This window comes from Choloepus didactylus, chromosome 4 (genome assembly GCF_015220235.1).
Source record: "Choloepus didactylus isolate mChoDid1 chromosome 4, mChoDid1.pri, whole genome shotgun sequence".
Lineage (NCBI taxonomy): Eukaryota > Metazoa > Chordata > Mammalia > Pilosa > Megalonychidae > Choloepus > Choloepus didactylus.
The window spans coordinates 182,022,453-182,033,395 of NC_051310.1; the positions used below are offsets into that span (position 1 = coordinate 182,022,453).

Below are 10,943 nucleotides of genomic sequence, written 5' to 3' on the forward strand. Positions count from 1 at the left end.
GGGTTGTTGGGAATCTTAGAGGAGATAATGCAAGAGAATTGCTTAGAATATATACCTGATGCATGGGAATTAGTCAAAAAATGTTAACTAAAATTATTTTTTCTCCTCTTTTTTCTGTTTGTTGGTACTGCAAATGTTTTAATCTCCATGTATATGAGACGAGCTATATAATCATAGAATATTAGCCCTAGATGATAATAACAGATGTCAGAATCCCCTTGTATAAGGAACTACTACAAATAATGATGATAAAAATGATAATAAAAATAATTAACATTTATCAATTAAAAAAAAATTGCATGTTAAATAATCTCCCTAGTCCACCACCTTGGTCTAGTCAAATAATATAATTTAATGAACTGGATCCTGTGATTGGCCTGTGTTGTAAATGGGATAAGGAGATCTTGGACTGGAGAATCGACCTTATGAATTCTAATTGTTCACTATCAACATGAATTTTCTGCCTATAGATGATTTTCAAATAATTATAGGTGTTTATGTTTTTTTCCTCTTTTGCTGTCTACAGACTTTTCTCTATTTCCATGGAATTTAGAAATTAGACAAGTACATATCTAAGTTTATATTTCTTTACATTCTTCAGCTCAGGATAAAAAAATCTCCACCTCTTATTCCTTTGATGTTGCTCCCTATGCCAGTCTTTTTTTTTTTTCTTTTGGAGCAACTGCTAGATAAACATTAGCTTTCCTGGATCTAAACTTCTTTCCTCATGTTCTTTATCTTATAATTATATTTCTAATTTTGTGATTGTTGCTCTGAGATCTAGAGAAAGTACTTAAGTTGATCTTTAAAGACACTGATCTGATGTTTTTGGCATTACCCTTTCTACTCTTAACAACAAAGAAGTTTTTCTGTTTGGTCAATAATATTGTAAATCTTGACAATCTATTTCTTGTCCTTAGATTACTCCTGCTCATATTTTCATCAAAGGAATAGCCTCTCCAATCTTAGTTAGGATATGTCAGATTTTGCTTTTGTTTTTAAAATTCTGCTGTTTCTTTTAGTAACTATTTCACTGGAGTCATTTTCTCTGAGTTCTTTTTCATTGCCCTTCTTTTAAATATATTTTCTTTGTTTTTCTTTTCATTTTTAAGTGAGGTAAAACTTTATATACAGTGAAGTTCTTAAATCTTAAGTGGTACAGGGTAATACCACCCAGATCAATATGTAAAAATGATTTTCTACTTTCCAGATGACCCCTTTTCCTCCCTCCTAAATCAATACTAAACCCTGAAGTCAACTGCTAGTCTCACTTCTGTTACCATAGATTAGTTTTGCCTGATTTTTTTTTTTTTAATTAGAGAAGTTGGTTTATAGAAAAACCAGGCCCCAAATAAAGAGTTCCCAATACACCCCCTCACACACATAGTTTTCCCTTTAATTACACTTTGCATTAGTGGACTACATTTATTACAATTATGAAAAAATATTATTATGATTATACTATTGACTATAGTATCTGATTCACTGTTTGTGTTGTATATTCCTATGGTTTCCAGAGTGGGAATCTTAGGGTAGGTTTCCCAGTTTAAATCTCAGGGTAGGATTCTGATTAGCTTTATGTCCTATTCCTACATGTTTGACCAATCATTGTTGTCAAGAGGGTGAGATTCTATGATTGGCCAGTCTGTTGTCAGAGGAATGGATTGCTTCCACAAGAGGGAGTAGCATAGACATGGCCACTGAGGTAATAATCGTGAACTGCTCAGGCATTCAGTTATGTCTATTGTACACAGTCAAAATGTTAACTGTGGTTATTTCAAGAAGGTGAGATTAGGAAGGAGGGCTTTTTAAAATATTTTATATGCATCTATATTTTTTGAATTTTTTAACTGTGAGCATATATACATTTTTATTGAACAAAACAGTTATTCCAGTTCTGAAATGAAAAGATAAAGGGTAAAAACTTATTATTGAAGTCTATAGAAGATTCTGAGAGACATGATATCTCTTTTTAAATATTTACTGGCTATCTTGTAGAAAAGTATTTGTATAACCCCAAGGCTATGTATGGCCCCATGGGTTAGAACTACAACTAGCAGATGGAAGCTATAGAGAGATGTTAGCTAAACATAAGATAGAATTTTCAAAGTCAGAATTTTATAAGAATGGAATGCACTCCCTCAAGAAGTACTAATTTCTCACATAGCTTCAACTAGAAGCCAGGTAATCACATGGAGATGATATTGTTGTAGGGGTTAAAATACCAAAAGGATGTGTGAACCAAATAACCTCAAGACCCTTTTCAACTCTGTGAGTCTATGGTTTTCAAACATGCAGATCTGTTTTTTAGATTTATTTTATTAATGCACCATAAAAAAGAGAATTTATCTCAGTTATCTGGATAATTCAAACCATAAAAATCTCCTTTGCCTAAAATATACATGAAATTAAAATTAAAATGTACTTGTTTTTAACTTTGTATTCTACTCTCATTTTTCATCTTTGTTACATGTCTAAACACCTGTGATGGTTAATTTTATGTGTCAGCTTGGTTAGGCTATGGTGTTCAGATTTTTGGACAAGAAATCACTGGAATTATTGTTACTATGAAGGTATTTCATAGATAGATTTGCATATTTAATCAGTTGGTTTCATGTACAATCAACAAAGGAGATTGCCCTCAGCAATGTGAGGCGTCTCCTCATCCAATCAGTCAGAGGTCTTAAAAGCCAGAACTGAGGATCTCAGAGATCATAAAGAAGAATTTCTTCCTCAGATTCTCTCTGCCAGATTTCCCTGGCAAATACAGACTTATAAGACTTTAGAATCATCTTTATCAGAGTTTCCAGCTTGCAGCCTGCCCTACAGAGTTTGGACTTGCCAGACTCCATGGTCATGTGAGGTAATTTCTTATTATAAAAAATCTCTTTCTTTCTCTAAATATGTATATATATATATGTACATCCTGTCATTTCTCTTTCTCTGGAGAACTAGGCCTGACTAATACCGATTTTGGTACCAAGAGTAGTTCTTGAGAAACAGAATTTAAAGGATGATTTTTTAAAAAATGATTCTGAGGTTTTTATAATTCATTCTCTAATCAGAGTAGATTTTTTTTTACGTGACAAATATATTCATTTTTATTATTATTAAAGTTTTCTACAATGAATTCCAATACCCAAAGCATTTTATTTTATTTAATTCCACTGTTGGCCATAGTAAGCCCTGCACACTTCCTTCCCTATCACCTCAAAGGGAGCTCCTATGTATGTAGCCACACACTCATCATCAGTGTAAAGATCAGGCTGTATCTGCTCCCATGTATTCTTAGGATTTAGCACCTTGTCAGGAGCTCCAGGGAAAGCATCAAAAGTAATTCTGTCTCCAGGAAGAGACCCATTAGGAGGAACCAAGATTTTGACTCTCTCTGGTGAACTAGCACACATCACTATTGCTTGAGGTAGTACTTCCTTCATCTTTGCAGGTTTGAGGTCGCTGAGTAAATCACCTTCTGATTTTGCATCTGTTTAAGAGGAACATGATTCACCAAGCCACTAACAACTATTCTTGGGGCTGTTTTGCCAACGTTGATTTCTACAAGCAATGAATCTGATTTGGGGTATGTTCCAATTTGCTAATGCTTCCATTATGCAAAATACCAGAAATGGGTTGGCTTTTCTAAAGGGAATTTGTTAGGTTACAAATTTACAGTTCTAAGGCTATAAAAATGTCCAAATTAAGGCATCAACAAGAAGACACCTTTACTTAAGAATGGCTGATGACATCTAGAAAACCTTTATTAGCTGGCTGGCATCTGCTCTGGGGTTCTGTTTTCAAAATGTTTTTCTCCAAGATGTCTGTGGACTTGTCTCTCTTATCTTCCCTGGAGAAACTCTGGGCTAGCATCTATCTCCAAAGCTTCAGCAAAAGTCTGCTTTCAACAGCCATCTCCTAAATGCCTCTCCCAGATGCTTTGGGGCATTTTGTCCTCTTTTAGCTTCTCTGGAGCAAACTCTGGGCTAGCATCTCAAAGCATCAACTCCCAGAAGTCTCTCTCAGCGGTAGTACTGAGCTCCTTCTGTCTGTGAGCTCTTATAGGACTCCAGTGACTTAATTAAGACCCACACTGAATGGACAGGGTAACATTTCCATGGAAACAATCTAATCAAAAGTATCACCTACAGTTGGGTGAGTCACATCTCCATGGAAACAACCTAATCCAAATGTCCCACAAGATTGGATTAAAACATGGGTTTTTTTGGGACATAATATATCCAAACCAGCACAGGGTGTTTTCTGGAAGTGATGATACAACCAATTCTAAGATCCAGACGGGAAACATCTATTGGCTTAGGAACAGCACTTGCTGCTATTAATTGCTGCTTTCTCCTTCTTCTCTTCTCTCTTTTCAATTTTCTCTTTCACATTTTTCTCTTCTCCTCCTTTACCTCCTTATATCTGTTCATTGGCACCAAAAGATTTTATTGTATTGATGTAGACTGTATCATATTCCAGAAAGTGTAGAATTAGCTTGCAGTGGAGTATCCGGTGGGAATGGGGGTGGTTCACTCCATTTCAGATTTCTGACTGAATTAGCTCTTGTTTCATTTCTTCAATTTCTTTCCTTAGTTTGGCATTTTCAACACAAATTTTCTTTTCTCTAGAGTTGCCTGCAAAGTTGCTTTCTTCTTAAGAAGAGCAGCTTGCTCCTTAAGATATTCAGTAATTTGAGCTGCTTTTGCACCCTTCTGTTCCAGCCTCTTCAGAGCAACATTGTTGGTTGCCATTTTTGCCAAAAATAAAAAAAATAATAAAAAAAAAACCCAGCAGAAATTCATATAGAGGTGGACAGTGGTTCCCAAGCAGCTTCAGCCTCCTGTGCAGGAAGATAGCCTCCTGTGCTAAACGACAGTTTCATGAGACTTTAAAGGCACTAATGACTCTATTTCCAATGTTTGAGAGAGTACTGGTAGGTCAGGGTATGATTTGCCAATAGAGATACACAAAATATCACCAATGGGTACTCTGCTCAAATACTTAAAAAGGGCAGGTACCTCAGTATATATTTTGTCAAGGTAAAAAGTATAATGAGGTTGGTTGGTTGTTCCCAAACAAGCTAGATAAAGTTGCTAAAGAAAAGGGTGAGCTCGGGGCTCAAATTCCCAGCTTAAGTGCTGCAAGAAAGACACAAAAGTCTCTACGTATGCCCTAAAAGAAACTCTTAATTTTGTGGCTGTGGAATTGAGATTTGTGAAAAACAAAGGCAGAGTCTCATAATACAAGTAGATGAATTACAACATGAATTAAATTACCAAGTATCTTAGTTTCCAGGCTGTTATGACAAATACCACACAATGGGTTGGGTTAAAAGCAGGAATTTGTTGTCTCACAGTTTCAGAGGCTAGAAGGCTTGCTTCCACCCAGGATTGGTAGCATTCTTGCTGGTGGACAATCCTTGGTTGGTTGGATTTCCTGTAACATGGTAATGCCCTCTCCTTTCTCTGCTGGGTTTAATTGACTTCTGGCTTTTGGTTCCTACCCTTGACTATCTCTCCATAAGGCCTCCAGTAATAGGATTAAGACCTGTCCTGATTCAGTTTGCCACACCTTAACTAAAAATAACTGGTTCTATTTACAATGGATTTGTACTTATAGATACGTGGGTTAAGATTAAGTACATGTCTTTTTTTCTGGGATACATAACTCATTCTACCACACAAACCTTGCAGGGTATCTGCTGTTAAAGTGAGAACACAGATTAGGATCTTTATATCATAATTGCTGACACTGTGCATTCTGTAATACTATTATTGACACATTAACAATTCAATCATTAATTTTCCACATAAAAAGTATCTAATGCGCTTAGGTCCTATGACAGGGGCATCATTGGAGTTTGAATCCTGTCTCCTATAAAGACATGTTCAAGTCTCAATCTGAATTCCTGTGGTGTGAACCCAATTGTAAATAGTATCTTTGAATATGGTAAGGTGATCCAAGGTGTGGACTCATCTGTGAATAATATTTTCAAGGATCCTATTTAGGTGTAGCCAAACTGAATCTAGATGGGTCTTAATCCACCCAGAGGAGGTTTTCTAAAGAGAGTAAATTTTTTGGCAGGGAAGCCAAAAGACATAGAACCCAGAAGTCTGGGAAAGCCATAGGAGACCAAGAACATGGCCTTGTGATGGGGGCAGAGGTGAGACCTTTCCACATACACTCTTTTCATTGTCCAATGGGTTCATAAACAAAGTGGCCATGGTGGTAGGGATGGAGGTTATGCATAGGCTCAGCAACATGTTCTTGCTTGAATAGACACTTGCTCTGGATATGAATTTGCTTCCCTTGCATATAGTGCTTCTGCCAAAGCTATCATCTGGGGCAGTCAGACATATTCTCAACTAGTATAATGAAAAAATTTTAGTATAGAGCCTGACACATATATATTTACATTGCTGTTACTGTTGTTGTTGTTACTTTTACCTAGGCAGTGTTTTGATTTTGCTTGAATAGACACTTACTCTGGATATGCATTTGCCTTCCCTGCATAGTGCTTCTGCCAAAGCTATCATCTGTGGACTTAGAGAATGCCTTATCCATCATCATGGTATTCCAAACAGCACTGCTTCTGATTAATGAAATCATTTCACAGCAAATGAAATGCAGCAGTGGGCCTATGCTCATGGAATTCACTGGTCTTACCATGTTCCCTATCATCCTGTAGTAACTGGATTGATAGAACAGTGGAATGGCCCTTGAAGACTCCACTATGGTGTCAACTGGGTGGCAATACCATGCAGGTGGGGGCAATGTTCTCTAGTAGGCTATATATGCGCTAAATAGTTGTCCAATCTATGATGCTCTTTCTCCCATAGCCATGATTCATGGGTCCAGGAATCAAGGGTAGAAATGGGAGTGGCATTAGAAAATGCCACTTAGAAAGATGTTGATCCATAAGAAAAATGTTGCTTCTCATCCCCATGACCTTATACTTTGCTGGCCTAGATGTCTTAGTTCTAAAGGAAGGAGTGATTCCACCAGGAGACACAACAGTGATTCCACTGGACTGGAAGTTGAGACTGCTACCTGGCCACTTGGGCCTTCTCATGCCTCTGAATCAATAGGTAAATAAGGGAGTTACTGTATTGGCTGGAGTAATTGATCCTGATTACCAAAAGGAAAATGGACTGCTATTACACAGTGCAGGTAAGGAAAAGTATATTTGGAACACAGGAGATCCCTTAGGCATCTCTTAGTTCTACTATGCCCTGTGATTAAAGTCAATGGAAAACTACAATGACTTAATCCAAGCAGAACTGCTAATGGACCAAACTCTTCAGGAATGAAGGTTTGAGTTACCCCACCAAGCAAAAAACTGTGACCAGCTGAGGTGCTTGATAAGGGTAAAGAAAATATGGAATGGACAATGGAAGAAGGTAGTTATAAATACCAGCTGTGACCTCATGACCAGTTGCAGAAATAAGGACTGTAATTGTTATGAGTATTTCTTCCTAATTTTGTTATGAGTATGTTTTTCTGTGTGCATGTGTGTGATTGGGAACTCTATGTACCCCAGAAAATCATGTTCTTAAAGCTAATCCATTCCTGTGGGTATGAACCTATTGTAAGCAGGACCTTTTGATGAGGTTACTTCAGTTATGGCATAGCCCAGGTCAGGACTTAATCCTCTTACTGGAGTACATTATAAACAGGATAAATACAGAGAGAGAGGGGGAGAGAGAGGGGGGGGAGAGGGAGAGGGAGAGGGAGAGGGAGAGGGAGAGGGAGAGGGAGAGGGAGAGGGAGAGGGAGAGGGAGAGGGAGAGAGAGAGAGAGAGAGAGAGAGAGAGAGAGAGAGAGAGAGAGAGGAAGCCATAGGAGTAAGAAACTGAAATCAACAGAACTTGGAAGAGAAAGCAGAGACCAGAAGATGCTGCCAATGGCAGAGGAGCCAAGTATCACCAGCAGCCAGTCTTTGGGAAGAAAGCATTGCCTTGATGATGCCTTGATTTGGACACTCTCATAGCCTCAAACTGTAAGCTAGTGAATTCCCATTGTTTAAAGCTAACCCATTTCATGGTATCTGCTTTAAGCAGCCTAGGAAACGAAAATTGTGTATGTGTGTGAGTGTGTGTGTGTGTGTGTGTATAAAACACATATCTTTGTTTTCTTCCCTCTCTTATCTCTTTATATAACATAAGTTGTATTAACTTGACATGATAGTATATAAGTTATAGGATATCAAGGATAAGAGTGCATATCACCCAAGTACTTGCATCCTCTTCTGGGGAAAGGGTTAGTGCATTTTCTGTTTTATGCAGGACAGTTGTATCATATTAGGCAAAAGTATGACTGTGTTATTGTCTTTATTTAAGACTAATTTTGGTGTAAGGTATGTATGGGTTTTAAGATAACAAGGGGTGGACTGTGATGGTTAATTTCATATGTCAACTAGGCTAAGTTATGGTGTCCAATATTTTGGTCAATCACTGGCCTGTTTATTGATGCTAGGGTATTTCAAGACGGGATTTGCATCTATAAGCAACTGATTGCATCTACAGCTGATTGCATCTCTAATCAACAAAGGAGATTGTCCTCAGCAATGTAGGGAGTCTTCTTGTCCAATCAGTTGGAGGTATTAAAAGTGAGAACTGAAGATTTCAGTGATCATAGAGTAGAATTTATGCTTCAACTTCAGTCCACTAGCTTTTCCTGGGGAATATGGACTTGGCAGATTTCAGAATCACTTTTATCAGAGTTTCTAGTTTGCAGTCCACCTTATTAAGTTCAGACTTGCCAGCCACCAGGGTTGTGTGAGCCAATTCCTTATTATAAATCCATTTGTTCTGTTTCTCTGGAGAGCCCTGACTAATACAACACCAAATAAGCAAATAGATTATTTAGCACTGGTATAGTAAACTCTTCATTATCTATAAAGTCATCATCAATATTCTTCTGAGAACTAATCCTTGCTCTCTATGTGCCTCTCTAATTAGAGAAACTGGATTTCACAGTCTTAATTCATGAAGCAAAGAAATAGAACTCCAACATTTTTCATAGCCACTATACACTCAGCTAAAATTTTACATTTTCCAACCCTTTTTGCAGGTATGTGTGATCGATGGACTAAGTTCAATGGAAATACAGGACTTCTGGGAAGGCTCTTAATGGAATTAAGTTTGGTTGGGAGAGGACTCTTTTGTCTTTTTACAGTCTGGAATGTGAATATGATGGCTATAGTTCAACAGTCATCCTGGTCCATGGGGTGATGAGGATGAAAGCCACTTATTGATGTTGGTGGAGAAGATAGAAGGATACAAGATCCCTTATGTGTTTGTGGAACCACCATACCAGGTCTATATCCTTACATGAGAAAATAAACCCTTGTATGCTTACCTCTGATTCTTTTTTTACTTAATAGCCCAAATGCAATTCCTGATACCATGAGTATTTGTGTATTCATATTTGTGCCCTTTGAAACTGATGATTATATTGAGAGGAATAAAAGAATGAGGATATAAGGATCCTATCCCCTCATAATCAGTTAGCTTGCTTCTAAGGAGTAGTTATAGGCATCAGGGAGAGAATAATTATAATAATAGTTGATATGTAGTGTGTATTTATTCCAGACACAGCTGAAAGCATTTTACATGACTTGACTCATTTACTCCTCACAATTTTCCTTATGAAAATTATTTACCCATTTTATATTTGGGGAAACAGAGGCACAGAGAAGGTCAGCATACTTGCCTAAGGACACACAACTAGCCAGTAGCAGAACTAGGCATCTAGCTCCAGGTCCACTCTCTTAACTACAATGCTCTACTTTCTGGGAATAGGGCTCTTATACAGAAATTCTGAGAGTAACTAATAGTATAATGCCTGTCTCAGTTTTCCAGGAGTGCCATGATCTGCACCACACAATAGGCTGGCGTACAACAAGAATTTATTTGCTAATGGTTTTAGACGCCTGAAGTACAAAGTTGTGGTGTTGGCAGGGCCATGTTTTCTCTCACAGTCTGTAGTGTTCTGGTGTTGACTTACTCCAAACCTTGGGGTTCCTTGTCTTCCACCTCTGCCCCCATCACATGGCCATGTTCTTGGTCTCCTATGGCTTTCCCAGACTTCTGGGTTCTATGTCTTTTGGCTTTCCTGCCAAAAAATTTACTCTCTTTAGAAAACCTCCTCTGGGTGGATTAAGACCCATCTAGATTCAGTTTGGCTACACCTAAGTAGGATCTTTGAAAATATTATTCACAGATGAGTCCACACCTTGAATCACCTTACCATATTCAAAGATACTATTTACAATTGGGTTCACACCACAGGAATTCAGATTGAGACTTGAACATGTCTTTATAGGAGACAGGATTCAAACTCCAATGATGCCCCTGTCATAGGACCTAAGCGCATTAGATACTTTTTATGTGGAAAATTAATGATTGAATTGTTAATGTGTCAATAATAGTATTACAGAATGCACAGTGTCAGCAATTATGATATAAAGAGTAAAATTATTCAAATATGTGACATAGTTTAAATAGCAATGAATGTTATGCCATCTTTTGTATATGTTATTTTATATAATGTGTGTGTCTTAAATTATGGTTGACTCATTTTCCTATGAAATAGCTCTTTTTCTTTTCCTTTGTTTTTTTTGTTTCAAATGACATAAGACATTTATATTTGGTCAAAGTGATTTTAAAAAACTAACTACATTTTTAATTTATACTATAATTCTTGTAGCACCATATGTATTTATCTCTGGTTAAACTGTCACATGTGTTGGATTTAGTTACCTTTCTAAAATTTTAATTGGCCTTTGCAAAAGCTGTTAGAAGTATTTTATCATAACATTTTATCACTTGCAATGAAGTAGCTGGCTATAACCTAGTATTCAAAGTAATGGGGAAATTCAGACAAAAGTTGTTTGTGGCTTGTCTCTTGAATGAAACAGTAGATCGGGCAATTCTGGTAGTTGA

The 10,943-nt window shown here is 37.2% G+C and overlaps 1 pseudogene; it reads right to left on the reverse strand.

The window, feature by feature from the left end:
- Positions 1–3,154: 3,154 nt before the first annotated feature.
- LOC119530799 lies at positions 3,155–4,772 on the reverse strand (annotated as a pseudogene).
- Positions 4,773–10,943: the final 6,171 nt, after the last annotated feature.